The 17,875-nt window shown below is 39.9% G+C and overlaps 1 protein-coding gene across 1 annotated transcript in view; it reads left to right on the top strand.

Annotated features, from left to right (window-relative positions):
- The window catches only part of LOC136864655 (putative carbonic anhydrase 3), a 246,426-nt gene that overhangs the window by 101,929 nt on the left and 126,622 nt on the right, over nucleotides 1-17,875 (top strand). The window lies entirely within an intron of this gene.

Here is a 17,875-nt window from a genome sequence, read left to right as displayed (position 1 = left end):
TTGAGTGAGCTCCTTGAGGGAGTTAGGTCCAAGATTTTTCAGAAGTTCCGCAATGATGCCATCTTCTCCGGAGGTCCTATTGTTTTTAAGTTTGAGGATGTGGCCGCGGATTTCTTCCTCTGTCGGTGGTGGAGATTCTGGGAAAGTGTGCCTTGGAGGTTCTTGAGGGAATCTTGTGAGGGGCTCTGGACAGTTGAGGAGATCAGCGAAGTAAAGTGTTAATTCCTGACAATTATCCTGATTACTGAATGCAAGTTTTCCATCTGATCTTTTGAAAGCCAGGTTTTGAGGAGCGTACCCATGGACTTGTCCTCCGAATTCCCTGTAGAAATCTCGTACATTGTAGTTACGAAAGTTGTCTTCATTCGAGTCCAGTTGTTGCTTCAAGCGTTTTCTCTTGACCTGCCTGATGATTTTGGCTACTCGTTTTCTATTTTCATTGAAATATGTTTGGTTTTCTGGTGATTTCTTGCTGTTGTATTTCTGGAATGCTTCTTTTCGTTCCTTCAAGGCACGTTCACATTCAGAATTCCACCAAGGGTGTTTAGTATTCTTTTTCAGGGGAATTTGCTCTCGAGCTTTCTGGATGATTTTGTTGCGGAATTTCTCCCAGGTGCCTGCATGTTCCCTTTCCCACACTTCTTGCAGATTAGTATTTCCAATCTGTGTCGTATCAAACTTCGGTATTTGTGACCTCTTATGATGAATTTTCTTCGGGGTGAATTTTACCTTTATTCTCACTAGGTAATGATCGGAATCGACGTTTGCTCCTCGGCCTACCTGTACATCGTGTACCTCTCTCTGCATGGGATGAGAGATGGCAATGTGATCGATTTGAAATTCACCGATCCCTGGAACGGGAGACCTCCAGGTCTTCTGTTTCCTTGGAGATTTTCTCAGAGAAGTTGACATGATTTTAAGATTGTTTTGTTGACACAGTTCAACGAGTCTCAACCCGTTTTTGTTAGTGAATTTGTGAGCAGGGAATTTGCCAACAGTTTTCTGATGTTCTTTTTCTTTACCAATTTGTGCGTTAAAGTCGCCCAGCAAAATTTTTGTATCCTCTTTTGGAATCTTCGCCATGATTTTCTCAAGTTTAGCCCAGAATGCATAAGTTTTTTGCGGTTCTTTTTTATTGTCCGCGTTAGTGGGTGCATGTACATTCGCTATTGTATATTTCTTGTTAGCACATTGGATTCGCATTGTCATGAGCCGGTTACTTATGGGAGTAACTTCTTTTATTGAATCTACAATACTTTTATGTACCATGAAGGCCAATCCTAGTAAGGGAGTTCCCTTACCAAACTAGAATCTAGACTGGAAATTAAACTTATGGACAGCCATCTTATCACACCATTTAAGGCAGCAGTTTTAACACTACGTTACTCCTAAATATAGTACCACTAGTGTTTTCTTTTACAATTGGCTTTACGTCGCACCGACACAGATAGGTCTTATGGCGGCGATGGGATAGGAAAATGCTAGGAGTGGGAAGGAAGCGGCCGTGGCCTTGATTGAGGTACAGTCCCAGCATTTGCCTGGTGTAAAATGGGAAACCAAGGAAAACCATCTTCAGGACTGCCGACAGTGGGGTTCGAACCCACTATCTCCTTAATAATGGATACTGGCCGCACGTAAGCGACTGCAGCTATCGATCTCGGTACTAGTGGTTTTCGAAGCGAATACTGTATATCTATGATTCCAATTTAGGCCTACCTGGGCTAAATGGTTGTTGGCCTCTCCGCCCCAGTTGTTGCTGTTGAACCGCTCTGGGCTCAATTTCTCTCAAATAAGTGTAGGTAGGATAGGCTGAATTCACGAGGACGTCCTTTAACATATATACATTTATATAGCGAAAGTAACGTCGAAAGTTCGTATCAACAAAGCCTCCAGCTACACGTCGTAGTAAGTTAACGTACTATCTTAACAGTACACAAAAACGCTATGGCTTGAAACTGATGATTCTCCCGCTATAACGATGATACCAACAGCTACACATCACGTACCTCACGGAATACTTTGAAAAAATAGGAACTTTTTGTAGGAAAATCGGCAACCTTGTAAAAACTACTATTTTTCCGAGTACCTTCAGATTTCACTCTCCGATACGAGAGGTTACTCATTGAAATCTATTCAATCGTTCTCAAAATTTCTGTTCCTGAAAACTGTTTATCTTACTTTATATACATACTAGATGGATGTGTGATCGCATACGTTGCCACTGCTTAGTTTCAAGTTAGCTATCGGCAGTTCACGCGGGAACTAACTACCAATAATTAATAACCAGCCAATGCTGGATTACTTTAGGTCATGTTATTTATGATATATAGACATAATACACGTTACTGCCATGCGCTTGGTAATTACACGTCTTGGTCGCACCAGTGTAATCCAAAAATTCCAAAAACTTCATCCTTCCGAAATCTTGCACCGAACTAATGTTCCTTGGAATTACACTTTAGCCAGTTTCATTCTGTAACATTTCTTCTTAAACCCAATTTCAACGAAGATATTTGGATTGTTCTGTTCCGTGTTTCCTGCAAACCCGAGGTACATTTAGCTATTTCGAAATGATATATTCCCTAAAAGTGATCCTTGAGTTGGCAGATACTATATGTACAGATCTATCGAAACACTTCCAACAATTTTCCCCTCTATAAAAGTACAAACAGACATACAGACAAAATTAAAACGAACGAGGTCGGAACATTTCGGCAGGCCTCGGGTAATTATAATGACATTCCGGATAATGACCCTCATTGCGAGAGATTTCGGCACTGTTATTAACAAAGAAATAAGTAATCAAGAAATTTGCGAAATCTCTGATGAAGCTAAAGTCCACAGGGTGGAAATGTATTTAATTAGGCCTGGAGAGAAGTTGGTATCCATACTGGCGGAATAGAAACACGTGTCAAGAACATGCAGTCAAATGCGCGGCAACCCTAATGCATGAAATTAATTAATTATGCCCGTTAAAGTAACGGGAAAAATCAGCAAACAACACCACCATGACTGGAAAAATAGGTGGAATCTCTGGGGTGAGTCTCGAAGAAATTGGTCCAATGGTCATCATTTGGAGTGATTGCATCGCAGCACATAACGCCAAGCAGAGCTTCCCTAGAAAAGGCTTAAATACCCCCTCCTTAGGTAAGAGCGTCAGTTGTCATTATATGTTCCAAGAGTGTGAACCTACGTCAGGCAACATACGAAGAAGACTTAAAGTGGGCGAAATAGACTTGCAGAATCTCTAAAGCCAGTTGGCTTGAGGGATGAACAGTTTACCAAGTGGCAAATGGTGAACGAAGACTAAATTAGTTATCTGAAACATTAGTTGCGACATCTATCACGGTCAGGGAAGAAAATTATAAGTTTAATAACTATAGGATTCCTGAACTTCTCATGGGGAGACAGCAGATTCAGAGGTAATTTTTATGAATTACTGCGGACAATGTTATTTTTTGTAATCGGTGAAGGAGGACGATAGTCTGGCGGAGATACGTTTTGTGTCTCACGGTCCGTCATATCTGTAAAACACCTGGATAGAAACGAGTTGGGAAGATTCCACAAACTGAGTCAGTTGAGTTCTCGTGAAGAAGCGGGACGGTTCAACTGTTATATGTGTATAGAATAATTAATGGTAACGTGTGTTGCTACAAGCCAAGTGTAAAAATCTGTCTATGTATAAGGTAATATTTAATTGAGGAGTGAATCAGGGTGCGAAATCAGAAAGAAATGGGGGGAGAAGGAACATAGCGCTTAAATACTGGTGTTTATTTCATGTAGTATCCGGCGGGAGAGGGGTATAAAAGTTCCTCTGTATATAAAATACCCCCTCCCTCAGAAAAATGTAAATTGTAGATTTTTTGTTTGAATTTCGTTGTGATAAACATTAGAACATTAGAAACTTATTCCAACTAGCTGAGAAGTATATGATAGACTGTCCCTTTCTTATGAAAGGCCAGACGGGGCGCAATCTGTACTGACTTATTGCTTTATTAGCGGAACCTTCGTCTACCAGGGCTAAGTGCTGACGGAACAAATTTGTTGGTTTGTACACACCTTAAACCGAATATTTTTTCTATTGATACCTATTTTAAACACATCCTCTCCAAGAAGTACAGGAGTGGTGTAAGCTCGAGCTACTTACAGCAATGACAAGGGAGGAGAGATTCAAGCAATTTACATTTTTGCCGGCGTTTCAGATATACTTGCCAGAATGAAAGATGAACAATAAGCTGTAGGTCCGGATTACCACTGCTGCGTTGTTTTCTTGCTCAAGGTCTGGCAGTCATTTGATTTACTGCTGATGTTTCTATGAAAATACGCGCAGTAAAAGTCATTAATTTCATTAATAAACTATATGTGTTCTACATTTTCCTCATTATTTTACAGTATAATGAAAGAATCCCCCCGGGCAATTTTAGTGGGGGAACCTTTGAGATAAAATCATCGGTGGGGGTAATCCCTCCCTTCCCCCCGCGATGTCGCATCCTGGAGTGTATCATGCAATTATGGTAGGCTAAGTCCTAGATGGCTGGCATAAAATGAAGCTGATATTACTCCACGCCAAACGACTACAACTACAGGTCTGTCTAATTTTAATGTTATGTTTTTGTAGTTAGAAATGTAAATGCTTGTCCCTTTAAATTAAGTAATTCATAAATCAGAACATCGCGTTGCATACATGGCGTGTGCAATCAAGTATATTGCGATGATGGTGAAGTGTCATGTCGTCATTCTAGTGTGGAGGCGAATTGTCTATTATTTATATCAACAGCCGAGACTTTAGAATTCGTTTAAATTTCTTAAAAAAAAGTAAACGTGAAATTAAACATTGCAATTAAAATCAATGAAATAATGTTCAGGCCGGTAAAATTTACATTGATGATAACGATAAAATAACCGTTATGAGTGTGATGGAGTCAAATATCAAATTATCCAACAATAATAATAAAAATACTAATATTCGCGTCAGGATAAAAATTTAGATGAAAAATGATGTGTTCAGCACTAATGTCAAGCGAGATTAGCGGCTTATATCGAAATCCAGTGAAGTATGATAAAGTTGGCATTTTGGGAAACTTAAATTTTGTGACACTGTGTATTTGTGTTACAGAAAATCAAGGTATGCTATTTTGCTCCTGAGGTTAGAAAAATTTCGAGAAGTTAATTGTGAGATCATTATAAAGTTGGTTGGTCATGGGATCGCTTGTATTTAAAAGGTTTCAAACAAGGAGAAAATGGATTGTAATGGAGATTGTAATTGTGAGAATAGTTAGGAAGATATTAAAGGCAGAGTGAGCCTGTATTTTATGAGTGAAAAAGCATGAGCAGGATTTCGAGGAAAATATGTCCTGTATTTCTACGAAGAGGAATTGTTGTGGCATGGTGTGTAAGTTGAGGTGTAATATTTCTGAGACTGGCTTTATAGGATGACCGATGTCCCGTAGCAATCCAGGACGGTTGATGAATTTAAAGGTTGTCAAATCCAAGTGAGCGCATTGTAATGCCTATTTTAAGTACAAGTTGATGTTTCTCCCATGATTACTATTTTATGTAGGACCGTAGGTAACGGCAATTAAGTCTAAGTGACGGTTCTATTTGATACTAACGAAGTGCATTTTGTGATAGCCGATCTCACGAACAAAATACATTCTGACGCATGGTCAAGATAATAATTCAATTTTGTAAATTAAATTCTATTCTGTATCATTATGAGACGAAATATCGCTGAGTAGAAACATTGCGGGTGTGAAAAATGAATTTTATTAGAATGATAGTTTAGCTTGAGCAGATTGATGGGAAGTTAGTTCACTGGACAGTTCACGACGATACATGTTCGCAGTGTAAACATGGAAGGTCAGTTTGGAGCGTCACACTCGAGTTGTGCCGTGAATATCGCGATGGTAGTGATTATTGTTTTCAGTGATATTACGTAATGTGAAACGAGAGTTAAGTTTATTTTTTATATAGCGATCTTCACTGAATGTGTTGAGATTGTATTGAGGAATAGATTGAACTATTCGGACATGTTGTTTAATTTCGATTTCACGCTTTATTGTAGGAATTAGACAGTAATATTTCCATGTTCGAGTTCATTTTTGTAGCGAATTTCACTTCCTGTGTTAGAGTTTCAACGAAGATCTGATTTAAATATCCGGACATTTGTGTTGAAAGTTTCGATTTCTCCTGGCAGTATGAATGATAACGTTGGCTCAACGATAGTTTTAGGATGCCGCGTGATAACATATAACTTAAGGATGTGTAGATACCATAACGTTGGCTCGACGAAAGGATTAGGATGTCGTCTGTACATAGACAAGTCTTAGGTTAGGCATGTTTGCGGATCGACTTGAACGATGTTAGTGTTTGCAGCAGTGGATACGAATGTGAAAGATATTAGCAGGTCTATTCAGGCCATGTTTCGGCATAATTCTTACCAGCCAGAAAGTGCTCCCATAATAACGTTGCATCAGTAGTGGCATGAATGTAAGGGTTGTCGCTCGTAGAAACCTAGCTAATGGAGACTGATCCATACTGCTTAGCCGCGCGTGTTCAAGTTCTATGAACTTTTGCTCATATTTATTTACTTTTCTTTACTTTAAGATTTATCGTTCGGGTGTCCGATATGTTATGATAGTGCTGTGTGTTGACACTTAGTTGACTTATGTAGAATTTACACTACGAATGCGGTTTCGATTCGTCAGCTGTTAATATATTTTATTTTCATTTTTCGTTATTCACATTATTCATGTGAGACGTTGCTCTACCGATCACTTGTAGTTTAGTTTTATTGGGGCAAGTTTAGGTAGACAGATTTGTAATGGTAGTCGTAGTTAAAAAATTGGAAAGGTTTCCTTTCGTGTGTTTTATTGTGGACTTGTATTTTAACAAACTTAAAGACGTAATTGTTTTATAACCTGAAAGTTGGTTTTGTAAGATCATTTTCAAGTGATTTATCACTTTTCTTTAACTTCAGTATTTGGCATTTCTTCTAAATGCATAATGTAATAATGTTTCCTGCATTTCGCAGTTTTGTTCCTTCAAGACGTCGTAGCGTAAGATCCCCTCGGATCAAGTGTTGTTGGTTCCTTCTGAACATCTGTCTGGGGTGTTGCGTGTTTCAGCTTCGAGATTCCTCTGTAACTTAAGGGTGTCAAGAGATGACGATACATGGTGAAATTTTATTTTTGATTGTGATAATTACTGTTAGGTTGTAATCATCACCATGCTTTCTAGTAACATTTCGCAACCTATCCAAAGCAACTGATAATCGATTTGGTTCGATTAAGGGTCCATTCGGGGGATGTTCCAATATCCGGTAGAACAATAGACATGTGCACAACCTTAATTAAATTTAAATCTGGAATTCTACTTGTTGAAGGTCAGATTTTCCACGGATCGTGCGGATTAACTCTCAGTTATCGTTTGGATCAATGGTGCCCGATTTTCAGGTTTTATTGTCTTTTTTCTGCTTTTTGCTGTCCACGAATTTTATACTGCCTTTTCATTGTTTGAAAGACAATAATGAACAATTCAAATAAAACTTTATCGTTCACGTTATGCATTGTGACTGCGTTAAAATATGTTGTGACAAATTTTAAGTGATCTTTCTTGCTAATCTAATTAAGTGAATTATCGTAATTTAAATTGAATAAATATTGTGGTAAGCATAGTTTTGCTCCTTATTTGAAGTAGTAATGCTCTCCTCTGAACCCTATCGTTTGGTCGATGAAGTGACAGAGAAAGCTCGCAACGACCCCAAGATCCAAGAGTACGATATTGCTCTACTGAAGCAGCCGAGGCAGACGACCAACGATGGAACGGTAATTTTAAGGGTTCATACATACATACATACATACATACATACATACATACATACATACATACATACATACATACATACATACATACATACATACATACATACATACATACATACATACATACATACATACATACATACATACATACATACATACATACATACATACATACATACATACATACATTTAACATACATACATACATAATCATTGCAGATTATTGTGCCTTTCAGCATTCAGTCTGCAAGACCCTGTGCATTTAATATACGCCTTCATAATCCGCTATTTTTAACTAGCTCTATGGCCTCGCTCAGACCCATGACTCTCGTTTTTAAATCATAAGAAAATGAGTCTAACCATCGTCCCTGGTGCTACCTCTACTTCTCTTACCCTCTATGACTGAGTCCATTATTCTCCTAGGTAACCTATCCTTCTCCGTTCGCCTCACATGATCCCACCACGGAAGCCTGTTTATGCGTACGGCTTCATCAAACGAGTTTATTCCTATCTTAGCCTTGATTTCTTCATTCCGAGTAATTTCCTGCCATTTTTCCCACCTGTCTGTTCCAGCGATCATTCTGGCTACTTTCATGTACGAATATCTTACATTTAACTTTTGAAAAAGATATTCTGAGTCCACCGAACTTTCACTTCTGTAAAGCATAGTTGGTGTGAAAACAGATAGATGCAAGGATTGTTTCGACCAGGAGCTGACTTCGTTATTACATAATACTGCTGATCGCAACTGCTAGCTCACTGCGTTAGCTTTCCTGTACCTTGATTCAATCTCACTTACTATACAGTACTACAGTCCTGGGAGAACGCACATCCTAAATACTTGAAACGATCTATCTCTTCCAGTATAGTATTCCCAACCTGGCATTAAATTCTCTTAGATTTATTTCCTACTGACATCAAGTGGAAGGCTAATTGTCATATCATATTTATTGCATCTACTTTCAAGTTTCAATATATTAGATTGTAGGCTTTCAAGCCTAAGTCGTCCGCATATGATAAACTGCTTACTAAATTTCCATCTAATTGAATCCGTCCCTGTCGCGTTATAGCTATCAGTAGATGAATCATGTATACTATGAACAAGGAAGGTCTAACCCCTGTAAGTACCATGAACCAAGAACTCGTTCTACCATCAATTCTCACTGCACCCCAATTATCAACATAAGTGATTTTGACTGTTTTAATATTCAACCATTAATTCCATAATCACCCAGTACAGCTAACATCCTTTTTGCCTCGGTACTTTGTCACATACCTGCTCCAGATGTGCGAAACGTGAACAGAACTGTCTATTCCTATCGTAGCATTTTCCAACTATCTAGCGAATACTGAAAATCTTATCCTGACAGCCCTTCTGTGGTCTGAAACCACACTGGTTTTCATCCAACTTACTGTCAATCAACTGACCGCACCTACCCTTCCAAAATTCCAGTGAACGAACACCTTCCCTGATACATTGACCACCGGGCGAGTTGGCCGTGCGTTTAGGGGCGCGCAGCTGTGGGCTTGCATCCGGGAGGTAGTGAGTTCGAACCCCACTGTCGGCAGCCCTGAAGATGGCTTTCCGTGTTTTCCACTCCTAGGCTTTAACTATCCCATCGTTGCCGTAAGACCAATCTGTGTCGGTGCGACGTAAAACAAATAGCAAAAAATATATATATTGACCAATAAAATACCTCGACAGTTGTTGCAATCCTTCCTGTTCCCTTGCTTGTACACAGATACAATTACTGACTTCGTCCAATCATGCTAATCTTATTACTCTATGAAGCCATTTCATTCTTTGTCACTATATTTCACTACTAGCAGTTACACGCGGCTTCGCACGCGTGGATTTCGTAATTTGATAAAAGTAATCGTTCCTCGGTACTGTACTAAGACATTATCTGAAAATCCCTAAAGTATGAAAACTCACCAAAAAAACTAATTTCATTTACCCCAGAAACTCTTTGTAAACCACGTTTGTGGTATTGCATTTTGGGGCTAAGATGACTATACAATATAGAACTGTACATGTGAGAAATAGTCTTCTCTCAAGTCAAAAAAACCCAGCATGTTTCTTTATTTTGAAAGAGATTCAAAATACATATTTCCACGTCTGTAACATCTTCATTTTTTTATATATAAGTATCCCCATAAAAATAATTCAACCCATTTGTCAGTCCTTTCCTCACTCCCACCCCTCTCTAAGTGGATTTTCCGAAAATAAAGAAATACATGTTCCTTTATTTTTAAAGGAGATTCCAAACACCGATTTTCACGTCTGTAACATCTTCAGTTCCTGGGATATAAGTACCCTTATAAAAAAATTCAACTATTTTTTCAATTCTTTTCCCTCCCGTTAAGTGCCTTTTCCGAAAACGGAAAGCATGTTCCTGTATTTTTAAAATACTTTCCTAATACCAAGATTCACGTCTGTAACACGTTAAGTTTTTGACATATACTGTAGATATACTGGTACTCATTTTAAAAATTCACCGGCTTTTTAAATTCTTTGCAATCCCTTAAGTGAAGTTTCCGAAAACAAGAAATACGTGTTTCCTTATTTTTAAAGGAAATTCCAAATACCAGTTTTCACGTCTGAAGCATCTTCAGTTTTTGAGATATAAGTACCGGTATCCTCACAAAAAAAGAATCCAACTTCTTCTTAATTTCTTTTCACCCCTTTCCCCCTAAATTGGGTATTCCGAAAACAATAAATACGTGTTCTTTATTTTTAACGGAGATTAAAAATACCAATTTTCACGTCTGTAACTTCTTCTTCAGTTTCTGAGATATAAGTATCCTCATAAACAGAAAACAAACCCTTCTTTACTTATTTTCACCCCACCTTAAGTCGACTTTCCGAAAATAATACATGTTCCTTTATTTTTAAAGGAGACTCCAAATATCAATTTTCACGTCTGTAACATCTTTAGTTTTCTAGATATAAGTATCCTCATACAAATAGTTCAACTAATTTTTCAATTTTTCAACCTAGCCCTTAAGTAATTTTCCGAAAACAAAATAATATGCGTTTCCTTATTTTTAAAGGAGACTCCAAATACCAATGTTCACGTTTATAACATCTTTAAGTTTTGAGATATAAGTACCCCCATATAAAGAATTCAATGTTTTCCGTGTTTTCCCATTTTCACACCAGGCAAATGCTGGGGCTGTACCTTAATTAAAGCCACGGTCGCTTCCTTCCAAATCCTAGGCCTTTCCTGTCCCATCGTCGCCGTAAGACCTATCTGTGTCGGTGCGATGTAAAGCAACTAGCAAAAAAATCTTCTTTTTCTTTATCGGTTTACCCCACAGGGTCGGTTTTTCCCTCGGACTCCGCGAGGGATTCTACCTGTACCGCCTCAAGGGCAGTGTCCTGGAGCTTCAGACTCTGGATCGGTGTATACAACTGGGGAGAATGACCAGTACTTCGCCCAGGCGGTCTCACCTGCTAGGCTGGACAGGAGCCTTGCGGGGTATGAGATGATTGGAAGGGTTAGACAAGGAAGAGGGAAGGAAGCGGCCGTGGCCTTAAGTTGGGTACCAACCCGGCATTTGCCTAGAGAAAAAGTGGGAAACCACGGAAAACCACTTCCAGGTTGGCTGAGGTGGAAATCGAACCCACCTCTACTCAGTTGACCTCCCGAGGCTGAGTGGACCCCGTTCCAGCCCTCGTACCACTTTTCATATTTCGTGGCAGAGCCGGGAATCGAACCCGGGCCTCCGGGCGTGGCAGCTAATCACACTAAGCACTACACCACAGAGGCGGTTGTAGATATTCTCATTTTAAAAATATCGCCCCCCCCCTTTTGTTCTCTTAAGTAGATTTTCCGAAAATAAGTTACCTACTTTCTTTACTTTTACAGGATATTCCAAATACTAATCTTCACGTCTGTAACAATTTACTTTTCCGAGATATACTGTAGATATAGTCTTTTTAAAAATTCACCGTGTTTTGTCGCTATTGTTCACCCCCCCCCCATTAATTGGATTTTCCAAAAACAGAAGAATACGTGTTTCTTTATTTTTAAAGAAGATTCCAAATACCAATTTTCATGTCTGTAACATCTTCAGATTTTGAGATATAAGTATCCTCATAAAATTTACTCGACCCATTTTTCACCTTTTTTCACCCCCCTTAGGTGGATTTTCCGAAAACAAAAAATATGTGTTTCTTTACCTTTAAAGGAGATTCTAAATACCAATTTTTTACGTATGCAAACTTTTGAGTTTTTGAGATATAGATTTGTTCATTTTTGAACAGTTCACCCCTCTTTTTACCCGCTTAGTGACCGAATATCCTAAAATCCTCACGTAGTGAGCACATACACTCTAATATAAATGAATCCCCAAAATTTCACTTCTTTATGTCCAGTAGTTTTGGCTCGGCGATGATGAATCAGTCAGTCAGTCAGTCAGTCAGTCAGTCAGTCAGGATATGTTATTATATATATAGATTTCTGTTTTAATTTCATCTATTCCTGCTGCTTTATCACAATGGAGTTCATTTACCATCCTTTCCAGTTTCTCAAGAGTAATTTCACTGAGACCATTGTCCTCCTTCCCATGAGCTCGGTTGTTCACGATGTCAACAGGAAGATTTCCTTTCACGTTGAGAAGATTTTCAAAGTATTCCTTCCGCCTGTCCAGTGATTCCTCGGGATCAATTATGAGTTCCCCTGATTTGCATAAAACACTATTCATTTCTTTTCCCCCTTTCTTTTTCTTCTTCTTCTTCATAGTACCGTATCAGGTCCCCCTGACGTTGGCGATCACTGTGGCGAATGCAGAACGATCTTTCTTTTTAAGATTCTTTATTCAAACGTTTCCCGGTCACTTGACCTATATTTTGCAACTTATTCTCGAAATCTCCCCTAGTCTTCTTCTTGAATTTAGCAATTGTTTCTTATTTTCCGCTATATTTCTTTCATCTACTTATAATTCCTTGTCTGTATCAGTCCTTGTTTGGAGCCATTGGTGATACGCCTTCCTTTCACGTTTACAAGCTGCCCTAACTTAATCATTTTACCAAGGTTCTCACTTGAAAACAATAATCCTTTCACTATGCCGGTCGTAGTAGCTTAGCCCCTACCCTATTTTCTTGTTGATCATTAAACCAACTACTCCATTTCCCCCTGTTTGATTTTGTGCTGATAAATCTGTAGTTACTTGACATAAAATTCCTGCTCTTCCTGCCAACGTACCGGTACTTCACATAAACGAACTACATCTAATTTTAGTCTATTCATTTCCTTTTTCAGATTCTATAACCTACCACAACTATTCAAACTTGTAACATTCCACGCTCCGACTCGCAGGATGTCAGTATTTATCTTTCGGATGATTGCCCCGTCCCGTGTAGTCCCCACCCGGAGATCGGAATGGGGGGTTACTTTACCCGGGGAAAGCCATCATCAGTACATCATGCATTTATACAGAGAGAGCTGCATGTCCTTGGGAATTAATTACAGGTGTAATTTCTCGTTGCTTTCAGAAGTGTAGCAGTAACCATACAGCTAAGCCATGTTAAATATAATTATAATTATAAGGCGGCATTCGTCAATCAGCCGCCCTTGCAACTTTCGAAAGGCTTTCGAACAATTCGTTAGTCTGGTTTCTCAACAGATACCCATTTGTTATGGTTGCACCTGCGATTCGGCTATCTGTTTTACTGGGTCGCACAAGCCTTCCCACTGCACACATGGTTCTCAGGGGAGGATAATAATAACAGCTCAACGTTCCCGCCGCAAGATGCAGCTAGTGTTAGTTGGCCTTAAGCGCGACTGCAATACTGCATACCGTAACGTGAAATAGCTGGAGCTTCTGTACATGATTTAAATACACATTAATGTAATTATAATTGGGAGCGCCATGTAACACACTAAAGCACTGTTTACAGAAATAAATGGTAAAACATGTAATTCAGTACACAAACAATTGAAAATTCTTACCTCTAATTGGAAGAATCTTCCAATACTTATCTTGCTGCTTTAGAAGATGACCTGGACTTAGCCTTTCTTGATATTTCCTTTGCCCGGAAAATAAATCTGCACTTAATGTAATGGAATAACATTTTGGGCAAATATAATAACAGATGATCCTCTGAGCAGCACAAATTTCTAAGCACTGGAAGTTCGTATAACATCTTCACACAGTCTAAAAATATATCACCCCACAACGCGTCTTTCCCTTTCATTTCTTCCATTGTAGCGTCTAGACATTTCATCACATCATAGAAGGCTAACGAAGGATATTTGAGGCATTTAGGGCCTGTATTACGACTGTCAGGTAAACAGCCAGATACGCAGGCTACAGTTTTGCAAACTACAAGTTAAATAATTTCTTGCGTTCTACCAAAGGATTTTAACGACGGCATTGTTATGCGGGAGATGTTATAACATTTTTATTACGTTGGTAATAAGGTTACTGAGAATATAGTGAAATTTAGCGCGGTGGTATACGTGTTCCCTGGTGTTTTCGTTTGTTTAGCTCTATTCATTTTGAAATTGTATTACTAGAGTCCAATATCAGACTCTTATTAAGCTATAATGTGGAAGTTCAGGTCAGAAAACGGATTTAGGACCGAAATGTACACATACGAAGACATGTTAAAATTAATTATCTATGTAACGAAACTCAGAATTTGTTGTAGAGTGAACATGTAACCAAGACGCAAACGTTAAGATTAAGGTTATGTACCTTATTAAATAATTCCTATCACACGATATAATTTTTTTCTAATACTATTTACGAGGATGCGCGTTATGGCGAAAGTAAATGATATATTTGTACTTAATGCCACTCTATGCGGCGTAGGATGATTCAATTTATTATTAATTTATTGTTGCTAATTTAATAAGTAGTTTGTTTCAAGACAATGTTAGAATACGCCTCTGTGGTGTAGTGGTTAGTGTGATTAGCTGCCAGGCCCGGAGGCCCGGGTTCGATTCCCGGCTCTGCCACGAAGTTTGAAAAGTGGTACGAGTGCTGGAACGGGGTCCACTCAGCCTCAGGAAGTCAACTGAGTAGAGGTGGGTTCGATTCCGACCTCAGCCATCCTGGAAGTGGTTTTCCGTCGTTTCCCACTTCTCCAGGCAAAAGCCGGGTTGGTACCTAACTTAAGGCCACGGTTGCTTCCTTCCCCCTTCCTTGTCTATCCCTTCCAATCTTCCCATCCCCCACAAGGCTCCTGTTCAGCATAGCAAGTGAGGCCGCTTGGGAGAGGTATTGGTAATCTTACCCAGTTGTATCCCCCGATCCAGAGTCTGAAGCTCCAGGACACTGCGCTTGAGGCGGTAGAGGTTGGATCCCTCGCTGAGTCCGAGGGATAAACCGACCCTGGAGTGTAAGCAGATAAAGAAGGAGCAGAAGAAGAAGACAATGCTAAAATAGTAAGTGCCAAGCATTTATCTCACTCTAGTGTCTATACTCAGTAGCAAGCTGATATGCATTCAAATAAATATAACCTCCTTAACGTCCTCATTCGACGGACAGATCACCATGAACCACGTCGTATACCTTTACTCCATACGTGCGCCACGGATAGGTTTGGAATAGAACCCAAGCTTTTGACACGCACTCTAATGATTAGGAAATGTGTACTACCACCTCTAGTACTCTACCGACTAACATTTAGAAGGTAAAAAAATGTTGGACTATTGGGACACGTACCCATGAATATCTCCGATGCAGCATCAAATGATACTGCCGCAACGACTATGGCTACCTAGGAGGCTTGGTATAGAATTGTTTGCGTGCAACTCACAAAATCAGTAGCAACAACTTTCTAGCTTGGGAAATCTTCAAAAATTCTGTGATAGCTGGACAGAATGCACCTTGGGAGTGGCGACCCCATTGTAATAACAGCCTATATATGTTTCATTCACTACATCCCTGACCCGGTCAAAGACTGGAAAACAAGTTGTATGTTTTCATTTTCATTCAGCTGGACAGGAAGCATGATATATTTTATAAATACTTGTATATACATAGATTACATTATAACAACTTATTTTTCGTATAGCACCATGCAGATGTAGATTCATCTTGATGCAGCATCTTGATTCTTACAGTAGCGCCCCCAATAGGAGCAAAGTATCAGATAAGAATGTTAACTGCCTCTCCAACTTCGGCATAGCTAAACTCGAGAATATTCTCCCAGACTGCACATAAACGAAAGTCGTAGTACGCGTTTTTCAACCGAACTTCCAGATAAATGTGCAAACTGCCACATAAATTTAAACCGCACTTTTATCTGGCTGTCGTAGCACAGGCCCTTAGAGTAAGTGCCGCCAAAGTCCCGTAATTTGGAAAGAACGCTCACATCACTGAGGACACACCGAGTTTCAGAAAAACATTCTAATGAGTTCACACACTCACTTTAAAGTACAAGTTTCTTTGTCGCTGTATGGATCAAGTAGCCACATAAATAATATACGACATTATCGCCTGCTCTAGCTCAACTGTTAGTATGACTTGACAGATCTGTGGGACAGAGGCCCAGCTCACTATCTGCCAGCGTCCCTTATCTGTTCAAGAATATTTTCCTTTACCTCCCTACTTCTACGTCTTTCATCTCGTATCATTGATCTTATCTGTTGCGCAAAGGTTGACAGCTTGTGCTCAACAACATTCCCACAGTTCATTGTAGAGGAAAGAATTCCTTTCTTTGGAACGTACATAGACTGACGTGTAGCTTGGTACCCCCGAAAAATTATGTGGCACAGTGTAGTCATCTGGTATCTCAGTAACTGTTTTACATTCGGTGACAAAATGTCTACCGAGCAAGTGGCCATGCGGTTAGGACCACGCAGCTGTGAGCATGTATCCGGGAGATAGTGGGTTCGAACCCCGCTGTCGGCAGCCCTGAAGATGCTTTTCCGTAGTTTCCCACTTACACACAAGCCAAATGCTGTGGCTATAACTTAATTCAGACCACGGCCATTTCTTCATCACTCCTATGCATTTCCTATCCCATCGTCGCCATAAGACCTTATCTGCGTTGGTGCTGCGTAAATCAAATTCTAAAAAAGTCTCTGATGATTTTTTTATGCCGGTAGAAATTGAGTGCTGTACGTACATCATCGTGAAGTTCTAATGTCCACATTCTACTGAAGCATGTAAAAAGGCCTATATGCGATTCAACATAGTATGAAATAAAATGCCGCCTCGGTGTTGTAGTGGTTAGCATGATTAGAGCACCGGAGGTCCGGGTTCGATTCCCGGCTCTGCCACGAAATTTGAAAAGTGGTACGAGGGCTGGAACGGGGTCCACTCAGCCTCGGGAGGTCAACTGAGTAGAGGTGGGTTCGATTCCCACCTCAGCCATCCTGGAAGTGGTTATTTCGTGGTTTCCCACTTCTCCTCCAGGCAAATGCCGGGATGGTACCTAACTTAAGGCCACGGCCGCTTCCTTCCCTCTTCCTTGCCTGTCCCATCCAATCTTCCCATCCCTCCACAAGGCCCCTGTTCAGCATAGCAGGTGAGGCCGCCTGGGCGAGGTACTGATCATTCTCCCCAGTTGTATCCCCGACCCAAAGTCTGAATCTCCAGGACACTGCCCTTGAGGCGGTAGAGGTGGGATCCCTCGCTGACTCCGAGGGAAAAACCGACCCTGGAGGGTAAACCGATTACGAACGAACGAACGATGAAATAAAATAATATGGTATGCCATGAAAATTTGAACCCTAAACCGAAGTGAACCGACTTTACGACTGTCATTTAGCAGTTAAGTTGGAGCGTTTTCAACCGTTCAGGTATGGCCGTTCTCAACAACTGACTGAGACACTTAATTTCTTACATCCGTTACAAACATGGCTGTTAGAAAGGTACCTATGTGTGATGTGCTGCTGTAGGCCTCAAGCGATTTAACTAGGCCATTTATTTATAGTTAAACAACAGTAATGAAGTGGGCCAAATTTGTTTCGTTATCACTACGTAATGGATGTGAACACTGCCGTTTATTTGCATTTCAATCAATCCGCAAGCCGTTCAGAGAGAGTTTTACAAATAAACAGTGCACCAGGGGTTCTCAAACCTTTTACTGT

This window comes from Anabrus simplex, chromosome 2, assembly GCF_040414725.1.
Source record: "Anabrus simplex isolate iqAnaSimp1 chromosome 2, ASM4041472v1, whole genome shotgun sequence".
In the NCBI taxonomy this organism is placed as follows: Eukaryota; Metazoa; Arthropoda; class Insecta; order Orthoptera; family Tettigoniidae; genus Anabrus; species Anabrus simplex.
Note: the sequence above shows the minus strand (reverse complement) of the source record. Positions and strands in the feature narration are given on the sequence as shown.